Raw genomic sequence first — 14,289 nt, 5'->3', positions numbered from 1 at the left:
CGTTCGGTACTTGATCAGTTGGATCGCGAAGACGTTCGACTACATCAACCGCGTTACTTAACGCTTCTGCTTTCGGTCTACGAGGGTATGTGGACACACTCTCCCCGCTCATTGATATGCATCACCTAGATGGATCTTGCGTGTGCGTAGGCAAATTTTTGAAATACTACGTTCCCCAACACTTATTCCATAGTCCATCAAATCCTTACCCAAAACTTGAAAACTTCACAACACAAAACTCACCGGAAAATCTCATAAGCTCTGTTAGTATAAGAAAATAAATCACCACTTTTGGTACTCTTGTGAACTTATTCTTTATTTATATTGGTGTAATATCTACTATATTCCAACTTTTCCATGGTTCATACCCCCTGATACTACCCATAGATTCATCAAAATAAGCAAACAACACATAGAAAACACAATTTGTCAAAAACAGAACAACATGTAGTAATCTGTAAGTCTCGAATACTTATGTAACTCCAAAAATTCTGAAAAATTTGGACAACCTTGGCAATTTGTGTATTAATCTTCTGCAAAAATAACCAGTATTTTATCAGGCTTCTGTTGAAAATGAGAATTGTTTTCCTGAGCGCAAAAGTTTCTGTTTTTCAGCAAGATCAAAACAACTATCACCGTAAGCCATCCTAAAGGTCTTACTTAGCACAAACACTAATTAAAACACCAAAACACAATTACTATAGAAGTAATAATGTGTAATTTATTCAAGAACAGAAAGGAAATATATTGGGTTGTCTCCCAACAAGCGCTTTTCTTTAAAGCCTTTTAGCTAGGCACTGATAATTTTAATGATGCTCACACGAAAGACAAGAATTGAAGCATAAAGAGAGAATCATAAAACACGTGATGAACACATCTAAGTCTAACATACTTCCTATGCATAGGCATCATATAAGCAAAAAAATTATTAAGACAAGCAAAAACTAGCATATGCAAGGAAGAAGAAATAAACAATAGCAATCTCAACATAATGAAAGGTAATTTAGTGACATGAAAATTTCTACAACCATATTTTTCCTCTTTCATAATAATTACATGTAGGATCATAATCAAATTCAACAATGTAGCTATCACATAAAATTTTCTCTTCATGATCCACATGCATGCAAAGTTGACACTCTTCCGAAATAGTGGGATTATCATAAAATAAAGTCATGACCTCTCCGAACCCACTTTTATCGAAAACTTCATAAGATTTATCAATCTCCAAAGTAGTGGGATCATTATTTCCTAAAGTTGACACTCTTCTAATCCCACTTTCAATATTATTGCAAACATTATTATCAATCTCATATTCATCATGGGGATTAAATAAATTTTCAGGATCATAAGAAGAATCACCCCAATCATGATCATCGCAATAAGTAGTGGACATAGCAAAATTAGCATCCCCAAGCTTAGGGTTTTGCATATCATTAGCACATTGACATTAAGAGAATTTATAATAACATCATTGCAATCATGCTTTTTATTCAAGGATCTATCGTGAATCACTTCATAAAGCACTTCATCACAATTTTCAAATTCACGGATTCCAAGCAAAATTTCATAAAGATAATCTAGTGCACACAACTCACTAGCAATTGGTTCATCATAGTTGGTTCTTTTAAAAAGATTAGCAAGTGGACGAGGATCCATAAACTCTTTGATTCTGATTTTGAATAAACACACAATTATACCAAGCAAACGAGCAAACAAACCAAGTAAGACATAAGGACAAACGAAAAGACGAACTAACGAAGGGCGAAGAAAAGGGCAAATCTTTTCGAAAATCGTTTTAGAAGCGGGGGAGAGAAAACGAGAGGCAAATGGCGAATAATGTAATGCAAGAGATGAGAGTTTTATGATGGGTACTTGGTATGTCTTGAATTGGCGTAGATCTCCCTGGCAACGGCACCAGAAATTCTTCCTGCCATTTCTTGTGCTTGCGTTGGTTTTTTTCCTTGAAGAAGAAATGATGATGTAGCAAAGTAGAGATAAGTATTTCCTTCAGTTAGAGAAGCAAGGTATCAATCCAATAGGAGACAATGCACATATCACTAATACCTGCACAAACAATCAAACAACTTGCACCCAACGTGATAAAGTGGTTGTCAATCCCTTCACGGTCACTTGCAAAAGTGAGATCTGGTAGAGATAGATAAAACTAAAGAAATGACAAAGTAAATATTTTTGGGTTTTTTGGTTTATAGATCGGAAAGTAAAATATTGCAAAATAGTAGATCGAAAACTTATACGATGGAAAATAGACCCGGGGGGTATAGGTTTCACTAGAGGCGTCTCTCAAGATAACAAATAATGCAATGGGTGAATAAATTACTGTTAAGCAATTGATAGAAAAGCGCAAAGTTATGACGTTATCTAAGGCAATGATTATGAAATATAGGCATCACGTCCGTGTCAAGTAGACCGACTCCTGCCCGCATCTACTACTATTACTCTACACATCGACCGACTCCTGCCTGCATCTAGAGTATTAAGTTCATGAAGAACAGGGTAACGCATTAAGTAAGATGACATGATGTAGAGGAATAAACTCAAGCAATATGATGTAAACCCCATCTTTTTATCCTCGATGACAACAAAACAATACGTGCCTTGATGCTCCTACTGTCACTGGGAAAGGATACCGCAAGATTGAACCCAAAGCTAAGTACTTCTCCCATTGCAAGAAAAACCAATCTAGTTGGCCAAACTAAACTGATAGTTCGAAGAGAATTACAAAGATACCAAATCATGCATAAAAGAATTCAGAGAGGATTCAAATAATATTCATAGATAAGCTGATCATAAATCCACAATTCATCGGATCTTGACAAACACACCGCAAAAAAGATAACATCGGATAGATCTCCAAGAACATCGAGGAGAACATGGTATTGAGAATCAAAGAGAGAGAAGAAGCCATCTAGCTACTAGCTATGGACCCATAGATCTGAGGTAAACTACTAACGCTTCATTGAAAGGGCAATAGAGTTGATGTAGAAGCCCTCCATGACCGAATCACCCTCCGACAGGATGCCGGAAAAGGCGCCAAGATGGAATCTCACGGGAACAAAATGTTGCGGCGGTGGAAACGTGTTTTTGTGGATACTTCTGATGGTTTGGGAATATATGTGAATATATAGGAGGAAGATCTAGGTCAGGGGGTCACCGAGGGGCCCACAAGGTAGGGGGCGTGCCCTACCCCTGGACGCGCCCTCCATCCTTGTGGCCGCCTCGTGGCTCTTCTGACTTGCACTTCAAATCTCCTGGTTGTCTTCTGGTCTAAGAAAAATCATCGCAAAGATTTTATTCCGTTTGGACTCTGTTTGGTATTTTTTATGCGAAGCTAAAAAACAAGGAAAAATATAAACTGGCATTGGGCTCTAAGTTAATAACTTAGTCTCAAAAATAATATGAAATAACATATTAATGCATATAAAATATCCAAAACAGATAATATAATAATATGTAACAATCAAAAATTATATATACGTTGAAGACGTATCAGCCGGCCACGGGGATGGATAGAAGTAGTATGCAGGGTGCGGCTAGGTTGCGGCGACCGAAAGACTAGCAGGCGGGCGGTGGCTAGGGTGCGGGCGTGCATCGAGAGTTGCCGATGCAAATGCAGTAGGGATTGGGAGAAGGATTTTATCGCTCTCCGGGCTGAGTAGTTGGGCCGTGGGCTACGTAGGTTTCTCTGGATTCGATCTATTTCTCGGTGCTTCGGTGTATCCGGATGCTCGATACATATACCCGAATTAATCGAAGAAAGTTCGGTTTTACGGATGGGCTGACCGAATTTATGACCGAAGGATTTGGTTTCGGTGCCTTCGAGTTCGGTCTCAGTTAGTTCGGTTTGGTATTTTCGTCATCGGTTTATATGCCCATCCCATTAGGCATGGTTTTCATCCGCGTGGATAGAAACGAATACAGACGGATAAAATGGGTTGGCCCGTTGGAGTTTGCCTTAGCACGTCCGAGGAAATCCAGATGCACGGACGCGGTGTACACGGTCCGATCGGCGCGAGGAGGATCGGAATCCGTCCGATCGATTTCCACACCAGCCAAAACCCTCGCCACCGCCGCCGGCTACGGCGACCCCCCCCCCCCCCCCCCCTCGCCAAACCCTGGATGCGGTGAGTCGATTTGTACTCGAGATAGCTGGTCGCCTCGGAGTTGTGGTAGCTTAGTATTAATGCGACTTCTCAGAACATATAAATCCACTTTCTTACTGCTGGCAAACTACAAAAATCCATTTTCTTAGTATTATCGCTGGCACTGAAAGTAAAGGTTAACTTGAGTCTCATAGATCATATGACGTGGGTCTTGCAGATTTTAACTTGCGTTTGTTGCTCTAAGGACGCTTCAATCTTTGTGCCATGGCTCCGCATTACCAGGCCGCTACGCTGATTGCTGCTCCGTCCTATCCGAACTCCATTACCTGGTCAAGCGAGAACTTGGTGGCTGTTGCTCTGGTCACATTGTCACTATCCTGGTATGTGCAATTTCATCAACCTAAGGTATTTGCCTTCAGGCATTACTGTACTTCATCAACTGGATTGACCTTGCATTCATCATGTTTTTTTAATTATAGAACCCAGCCGCAATTGAAGGGCCTCGTGGATTTGTCTTGCTTCGCCCTAGAGATCCTTTTCCCATTGGAGTGGTTAAAAGAGAAGGTTTCTTGTCTTCACAAAAACACGAGCATTGCACTATGTTCCTTTTTTTTTGTATAGTTCATGTTGGTAGGCTACTCATGCAATTTGATGGATGGAACAAACTGGGATAGAAATTTAATAATGATATTCTGCAAATTAAGTGCTTGTGAGAGTACCACCTATGTAGTTAGTTTGGAGACGATGGGTAATTTGAAGTTTTGAATTGTTATACTCACTTACTCAGTGATCAATTTGAAGTTTCTTCCCAATATCAACATTGCAGTGAGAATTTAATGCTGATATGCTATTTGAATTGAATGGAAAAGCCAGAAACATTTGAGGCTATAATGCTTTAACTGTCTTGGCTCTTGGTCAGTGATAGTTTAACAAGTCAGCTGCTTTACGACAATTGCAAATTAACAGCGCTTTGCTCGATCTGAAATGTTCAATTCTCAACGGATGCAGATCTCCTTGAACCATGTTTAGTCCCCACTTTCTTAGTGTGTGATACTGAACCATGCGCACGGTCAATTTCATGGTCTCGACAAGGCTTTGCACCTAATTCTGGGTATATATAATTTTAGTGGTATTCAAAGCTATTTTTTGTCTTAATGAAAATTTTATCGCCCATCTTCTTGTTTATATGGATGATCATTTCAGTTGTTTGCTTGCCGTTTGTACTGTTGATGGTCATGTAAATCTTTACCGCCCACCAATTTGGGAATTCTGTGATGAATGGGTTGAGGTAAGCCTATTCAACCAATGTTTATAAATTTTAATATGCACAATTTTTCATATAAAAACAGCTGGAAGGTTAGATTTAATGCGCACCAAATTTCTATTTTGCCACACTGATAGTTCTTCTCATGTTCCACTTACGGCCAAAGTGATCTGTAAATATTCCTGGGGGACAAGGAAGTCAGGATAAGCTCACCATTAACAGCTTCAGCTAGCATGCATTCTATTTATTTGTACAGTACTACTTTCCCTCTGTTAGAAATAAATAAACTTGTACTTTGCAGTTTTGATTTGTCATTTAAAACACTTTTTTTGTTTTCTATCATTTTTTTTACAGCTTTGTTCTTGTCAGAAGTTAAATTTTCTGTTTCGGTCCATTGCTTTTTGTTCATCTACAACAGATGGCCTAGGTTGCAGATACCACTATGCTCATAAACTTCTATTCTGTTGCTCTAGGTCTCGGATGTTTCTAAATTACTGTTCAACTATTACAAAAGTATAAACTTTGGAGAGGATGATAGTCCTGATTCAATTCCTCAGGTGTGCCCCTTCCACTCGAACACTGGGAATTTCATTTGCTGGATTACCTCAGAGTTTTATTGTTCAATGTTTTTTGTTCATATATTAGGAAAAGGCAAATAGTGAGCAGACACATGCGATGGAATGTACTGGTGAATTGCAAGGACCTCTTTCCTGCAGCGATCTTGGGCGGAGAAAAAGGAAACCATCAAGGTGAATGATGCTTTCCTATTTCCATCATCAAGTTCTTTTCATAGCATTGTGGCTTTGCAGTTAAGCACCATCATTTTTTCCCAAGTATGGCAAAAACCTGAGCCAAGAATTTCATATATAAACCTGAGCCAAGAATTTCATATACTAGAAATATTGCCACACATTATTAGGGTTTGACATTTGTGTATGGCATGAACAAAGAAGCCCTTTAGATTTTTCTCCTCTGCCCCTCTTAGGGTTATTTGTTGTATTTCCTTGCATGAAGCCAGCATTGATATATTGTGCCTGAGTTTATTTTAAGTAGATCTCGTTTGATCTTAGATTTGAAAGCTATGTTTATGATGAGGATGAAGGTGATTTAGATGCTTCAAAGGATGCAGACTTCTGGCTCAATCCATGCTGCAAGTCAAAGAAGATATCTATGAAGACGGTATGGACTTAGCATGTTCACATGTTCGGATCTACTCTGCATATTCACACGCAGGCTGAAATTTTGGGTTAAATTGATTCAGCTTTGAGTCGTAAAAGGCATAGAAATGGCTTTCCTTAGAATTTATCAAATGAAACAACTAATTATCCTGAAAATCCAAACTATTTCATGGCCTATATGAGTTTTGGCTTTTATTTTTCATACACCCCCAGACATCTATTTGGTGTTCTATTCTAGTTAACCCAATTGTGTCTCCAGATTGTCAAATCTGGGCGTACAACTGCTATCGTAAATGGGTTAGGTGGCTCACAGGATACGAAAGCAGCAGTCTCTTGCAACAAAGAAAACGCATGTCTTCCTCTTATCACCGCAGAACAGTATGCACTTCAAAATGCAATTTTGTCTTCTCTGGTAGTTGCATGGTCTCCAGTTGTGCCATCACGCGACACTACTTCACATTTGTTGAGAAATTGGTGCATTCTTGCTGTTGGCTCCAAGTCTGGGGACGTTTCATTTTGGAAAATATGCAAGCCTGAGTATTACACCATAGATGTTTGCATGGTTACCAGAGATCCAATACTCATCGGGGTTCTCAAAGCACATAATTCATGGGTTAGTGCCATCAGTTGGGAAGTTTCCTTTGCAGACTCTTCAAAGTCCTCACTACTTTTAGCAACTGGATGTTCGGATGGAAGGTGAACACAATCACGTCAATTCTTTTCCAGTCTTTCCCACTGTGTGCTTGACATGTTTTTGTTGACTTTGCTCCTTGTATAATTCATTAAATGGCAGAAGGATAATGTGTTTAATGAACAATGAAGTTTGAACATGACATTTGAGCTAGTAAATAGTGCTTCAAACAAGTTCCCAGATAAGCACGAGACATGCATTTTCATGCTTCTGCCTTAAATGAAAATTCTTTGTAAAGATTATTAAAAAGCTAAACTCACTACTGTATCATGTGAAACCCACTTATTGATGAAAATTATCACCATTGGAAAATGATTTTCCTGATCTTCAGCACCAAATATAAATTTTACCACCTCTGTTCTTGAATAGATGACATCCTAGAATGTGTGAGTCAAACTTCCCTAACTTTGGCTCATATTATATCAAAACTTATTTTGTTTCCTCATTGAAATTGATATTATTACATTTGTAATGAATGCAACATATGTTTTTTAAAATGAAAAATATATTCATAATGTCACTAGATTTGTATCGCCGTATACATGTGAAAGAATGGTCAAAGTTGCGTATTGGAGACCATGTCCAAATTTAAACTGTATATGCTTATTATTCCTTCTCACTCCCTAGTCCCTACATTGATGATAGTTCACTAGAAACTCTTTCATATCTCACCGTGGGAAATTATATCTTTTCAGTGTGAAGATATGGTCCGGTAATACCGAAGGATTAAATCAATGTACATATGTAAAAGAATTGCCATTTTCATTATTGGTTGAGGTACATAATAAGCATTGCCTTGTTTTTATGTTCTTAATATTTTTGTTTATGCACATAATTGATGTTCGACTAGCAATTGATGAAACATCCAATGGACATGGGCCTGCATGTCTTTTCAATTTAATGTTATTCAACTCAAAATGGTCTACTGGTCAGGTCACTGCTAATTCGTCAGCACCAGTCTCGTCAGTTTCATTATCTGTACCAGCTCAGCCTCAACATGGGGTTAGTTTTAACTTGGCAATCGGAAGAGTATCCGGGTCACTGGAAACATGGATGTGGGATCCATGTAGAAACAAAATTGAGAATACCAGTGCATGTCATGCACATGATCAAGTGGTAAAGCTTCATTGCATTTCAGTATCTTTTCTCTTCAATAAAGGATCTTTTTTCTAACTTTACCTCAGGTGACAGGTTTATCATGGGGTTTGGATGGCCATTGTTTATACAGCTGCAGCCAGGTCAGTTGAATTACCATGGCACTGTTTAGGTTACAGGTTTATCATTATTTATTTTATTAGCTGTCTACCTTCGAGTAAAATCTGTTTGTTCTCTGAAGTTAACCTACTCATACTCATAGTGTGTAGCTTTGCATTTTGACTAGTTGCTGATTACCTATCTGAAAGAGCTACGTTGGTGAGGTTCATTCTGTGTTTGTATACCCTCACTCAGACTAGGTACCCACTACCTATAATAGAACTTGTTGTTCTTATCTAAGATCTTGGAGAAACACTGAAGCCGAGACTCCCTCCTCCCGCTACCGCGTCGCCCCCGCGGGCGGCCGGTCGCGACCGACCCCCTCCAACGAGCGCCTCTCCCTCCCCCTTCCTCTCTGCCGCCGTCGCCGGCGCCCGCCACGGGCCTGGCCCGGGCGACGCTGGTGGCGGCGGCCCCCTGGCTTTTCCCCTCTTGGGTGTCCGCCGGTGCGGGACGGGGCGACCCCGGGCGGTGCTTCTAGGTGGCGACGGTCCAGCGCGGCGGCGGGGGCGGACTTCTGGACGGCGGCGTCGCCGTTGGCGGCGGGGCGACGCGGCGGCGCGGTCTGGCGGCGCCCGCTCGGCCCAGATCTGGGCCCTTCGGGCCCCATCTGGGCCTGGGTGGGCCGGCGGCAGGGTGGGTCTGCCTCGTGGCTTCCGGGAGGCGTGGGAGAGGCGATGAGCGGCAGGGTGCTGGCGGCGCCATCGCCGGCTTGCTGCAGCGTGGCGGCGGGGCTTAGCGGGCCGTTTCGGGCCTGGCCGGGCCAGGGGTGGCCAGGCATGCCCTGCTGCCGCGTCCGGACGGCTACCGCGACGGTGCCCGAGGCTCTGGCCTCCCGCACGACGGCGGTGGAGGTGGTTCCCTCCCGTTCGGCTTCGGTGCTGCTTCTCCCTCCGCGGGGCGCTTCTCTCCGGTCCTCTTGGCCTCGTGTTGGTATTCGCAGTGAGGCGGCGTGGGTGGCGGCGCAACCGCGATGGCGCATGGTGGTGGGCGGCGGTCTGGCTGGTCGGCTCCGGTCCGTTGGGCGGTGGGGATTGGAGTACGGGAGAAATCCTTGGCGGTCTTCGGCTCCGATGCGGTGACACCTGCGGGTGCCACCATCCCTTCCTGGAGGGTGTCGGTGATATCCATCCCCCACCTCCCTCCGCGTGCCGGGGAAACCCTAGGACATGTCCGGGCAGCAGCGTCGTCGGCGTCGCTTTCCTTCTTGGAGGTGCTGTTTTGTACGCGGTGGTTCGGAGCCTCGGGTTGTAGTGGTTTGTCTCTGGTGGGCGTAGCGGTGGCGGATCATCCGCGCTTTGTCGAGCTGCCGTTGTTGGCATTTATTTCTTCTTCTTTTTCTTTTGGGCTTGTTGTGCTGTTCGCCCCAGCGATCCTGTATCGGTGATGGTTGCTTTGGAATACAAAGCGGGGGGAAACCCTTTTTCGGTATACCCTCACTCGGTGACTGCATGTAACAGCAGCAATAAGTGATTTTCATATCAAATCATACATTTTCTGTCTATATTTTTCATATGAGGCCACAAATTCACAATTGCTTCAATTGGATTCTAGATCTTTCCATGCAGTTCAATTTGACCCAAAGTACAAGGTTGAAGTTTCCATTTGTTCTAGATCTTCAATACTGGAATTAACAAACATTTGCTACTTTTCCCTCAAAAAACAAAAAAAAAACACAAACACTTCCTACTAAGGCCCCGCTTGGAATGGGGGTAAATTTATACACCCGTATTACTTCTACAGGTGCATATCACCAGCCATATGTGATTTCCCACCGGAAAAGAAAACGGCCGATTGAGCTCTGTATCTTTTACAGGTGTAAAAGTGTGGAAAACGACAATCCAATCAGGCCCTAATATTGTGAGATGAGCAGCAATCTCAATTGGACTTACCACATGAACATTCGTTGCCTATAACAGTACAAGCACAGCATATATTTCTCTTTTCTTGAGTCCAAAAGAAATTACCAATTATTGTCCTGATTGGAACTCATCAGAGAGATGATGGACATGATTAAAGCTAATAACTTTTTGAGGATTTGGGTCAAAATGAAAACAGAGCAGGGGCCTATGGTAAAAGAATCCCTCAAGCCGGGAAGCTAGTCGACCACTTGACCTTGTTATGGCTAAAAATGACCACTATCCTAACCCGTTAACAATTAATTTATTGTACTAGTAATGCTGATGGCCATCAGGCCATGTGCCCATCTGCTGGCGACGATACCTTTTGACACTATCAAGCTGAGCTTTCTTGTGTAATAATTACTGAAAAATTACAGTTCTCCTTTTGATTAACAAGGTATCTGGTGCAGTTGTTGCAGTTTTAGCATATGTGCTTTGTTCATTACTTAAACCCTGTTTTTCATGCTAATGCATAATATGTTCTTCTTTATATCAGGATAATTCTGCACACTGTTGGATTTTCGAGAAACTGAAACTTGAAGGAATTCCCGTGCACACAAATTTTCAGGAGCTAAAAGAGTCAACAGATGTAAGAAAAATAGCATCCTCTAATCCCCCTTTTTTCTCTGAATGTGTGTTTTCTTCTTTCTGATTGGCATATGCGATGTGCATGCAGCTACCAAAAGTATCTGATCAATGCTTTGGACTTTCGATTGCACCAGGACAACTAATGATTGCTGTGGTATGTTGTAGGTCTTTTCTTATATCCATTTGTTCCTCAACTGCACAATTTTATACTTGAGCTTCTATACATATACGTGAGTACAAATTGATGAACATTGTTTCCTTCAGGTCCGCACTTTGGATCAAAATCTGTTAGATCAGATGTATCAAGCCAGGTAATTTTGCTTACAGTTCACTGAATAGTACTCAGGTGTTTTTGTATACAATTGTCGCATTTTTAAGATAACATTAGGGAATGCTTAGTTACTTGTAACAATTTTTAATGTATAAAACAGGACAGAGAAAGCAGTGGTTGAGTTCATTTGGATTGGTGGTCAGTTCCTTGGTCTTCCACTAGACAAGGGCATTTATATCTGCAGTCCACAATCTGGCACTAACTTCTTATGGTGGGGATCCAACATATTTTGGTCATTGAAGAAATATGAAAATGGTGAAAGAGGACTGATCTTATGGGATATCATAGTTGCGCTACAAGTGCTAAAGAAATCCGCACCGACCTTTCTGGAAACGTTAATGCATAAATGGGTCTCAAGTCTGCTTTCATATGATCAGTGTGATTCTATCATTATCTCGCATCGTTCGAGAAATGACATGATATCCAAGGCCAGCTTGGGGAAGTTACACTTGCTGAATATCGTTTGTAGGAAAGTAATGCTTAGCGACCATCCACAGTATTCTCCTGGTGGAGAAGAGGGTAACAATGCGGCAACTGATTTATGGACCAATCTTCTAGTGAGTAGCGAAACAGAGCTGCGGAAGAGGCTTGTGGCTTTCACTTTTGCTGCTGTCTTGGGTCGAATATCATATTTGCGGAAGGGCGTCTCTAATGACAACCGGTGGTTTCCTGTTGGAATTGCCCAGATGGATTCGTGGGTATCTATGAATAGTGGAGAAGTGCACAATGAGCTCAAGTCTTTGAAATCGAGGATCAAAGACTTAGGAAGCAGGTATTCGGTTTGCCAAATTAATCGACTGTCCTCCCTCAGCTAATTTCACTCCTGAAAGGACATAAAACATTCATACTTTTTTCAACAGCTTACTGAAACCAAAATTTGGATGTTGCGTGTTTCTAAAACTGTTGTCCTCTTGCAGGATCGACTCGGTGTGTGAATATTCGGTTGAAGAAACCTGCCCCTACTGCTCTGCGCCGGTGCGCTTTGAGTCGCCCGATGTAGCCCTGTGCGGAAGCGGAGATTCTGCTATGGTCCCAGCTGAAAGGCACAGACTGTCGAGATGCGCAGCGTCGATGCGCCTTTGCTCCGTCCTGCAACCAGCCTGGCACTGCACATGTTGTGGAGGAATGGTCGATAAGCTGGTGCCGGAGACCTTCTTCACCATGACGGCATCCCCTCTGGATGCCAACCATGGCAGTGAATCGCTTTGCTTGTCAGCGCCTGCCGTTCCACTTTGCCCCTTCTGCGGCATAACGCTGCAGAGGTCGACGCCGGCGTTCCTGCTCTCCGTCTCCCCGTTATAGAAATTAGCGGGACTCCCCAGTCATTCAGATGATTTGCCTTGAGAATCTATGAATTTGACAGGAGTAGCAGCTTAACGGACTAGCCTTTGGTTTCAGTTGCAAGCCACAACCTGCAACTCCATCTTCCTGGCACGCTTCACCAACCAGCCGCACCCATTTCCTCGTTCAACTTCAATTCCTCCACCCTGTCTCTTCCTCTCACTATCCAAGTGTAACATCTACTGTAGTTCTTTTGCAGTATTGTGCACCTGTTGTTAGTAGATGCTGCTTGAAAGCGCAGCGATATTTCTTAATAACTGTTACATGCAGATGGGACGATGGGACGATGGCTCGGCTGCCTGGTGCATGCTCCCGTCATTCCGGCCACCAGACACTAGATGCTTAGGGAGATGTTTAGAAAAATAAACTGAGTTCTTCTATAACGTCAGTGCTTATTTTTGCCGCAAAAAAAAAACATCAGTGCTTATTTGTATAGAGCCTAATTAAACGTCTATCCTTTATCAATAAGCAACAGTGCTTAGAGAAATACGGATTTATTTTTCTAAGCGCCTTCCATTGTACTTAGGGCGTGCGGTGCATCAAATCGAACACACCGAACTCGCGGACATGTCCGGACTTGCTGCGGACAGTGGTAGTGGAGCTTGCTATCCAACCCGGTGCACTAAATGTCTGCCCCAGATTTGGATGCATACCCGCTCTCCTTCATTTGACATGTATATATAGATTAATAGCAATTTAACATATTGGGTCTCCTTCATTTGACATGTATATGTAGATCATGACTAAAAAGTGCTGGATCATGTAAAAGTCTCATTTTTTTGCCCTTACAAACATGTGCCAAATTCTTCACTGTGTGATCGGCTCCTCATCACTGGCTGGCTCCTCCAAATTGGCCGCTAGATGCTTCTACATCCTAGCACGGTAGGCTTGCATGATCTTCGCGAGGATTCAACTTCATGGTCAACACCTTGGAGCTTGGTCTTCTTATATTGCACCATAATGCACTTGTTGAATCTCTTGGCCTTCTTTTCCTCAACGTCATTGCAATTGAGTCATGTCTCCTTCTTTTCGCCATGATGTTCTTGATCCTCTCTATCATCTTGTCTGCCGCCCCTTCTCACTTCTTCTCCTTTCACTTTCTCCCTCGGTTCCTAGCCATCCTTTTGGCTGGAGCAAGGCCTCCTTTGTTGGATCACCATCTTCACCTACATTGGGCATGGCGGCCGTCCGGTTGCCTTGGGTTGAGAGTCCTCCTGTCGGTGTCAAAACCGGCGGATCTCGGGTAGGGGGTCCCAAACTGTGCGTCTAGGTCAGATGGTAACAGGAGGCAAGGGACACGAAGTTTTACCCAGGTTCGGGCCCTCTTGATGGAGGTAAAACCCTATGTCCTGCTTGATTAATATTGATGATATGGGTAGTACAAGAGTAGATCTACCACGAGATCGGAGAGGCTAAACCCTAGAAGCTAGCCTATGGTATGATTGTTGTTCTGTATGTTGTCCTAAGGACTAAAACCCTCCGGTTTATATAGACACCGGAGAGGGTTAGGGTTACACAAAGTCGGTTACAATAGTAGGAGATCTACATATCCGTATCGCCAAGCTTGCCTTCCACGCCAAGGAAAGTCCCTTCCGGACACGGGACGAAGTCTTCAAT

At 42.7% G+C, this 14,289-nt stretch overlaps 1 pseudogene; it reads left to right on the top strand.

Annotated features, from left to right (window-relative positions):
* Nucleotides 1-4,388: 4,388 nt before the first annotated feature.
* On the top strand, nt 4,389-12,941 carry LOC123056947 (uncharacterized; annotated as a pseudogene).
* Nucleotides 12,942-14,289: the final 1,348 nt, after the last annotated feature.

The sequence above is a fragment of the Triticum aestivum genome, chromosome 3A, assembly GCF_018294505.1.
Source record: "Triticum aestivum cultivar Chinese Spring chromosome 3A, IWGSC CS RefSeq v2.1, whole genome shotgun sequence".
NCBI lineage: Eukaryota > Viridiplantae > Streptophyta > Magnoliopsida > Poales > Poaceae > Triticum > Triticum aestivum.
The sequence above is the reverse complement of the archived record's forward strand: the minus strand, read 5'-3'. Positions and strand labels throughout refer to the sequence as shown.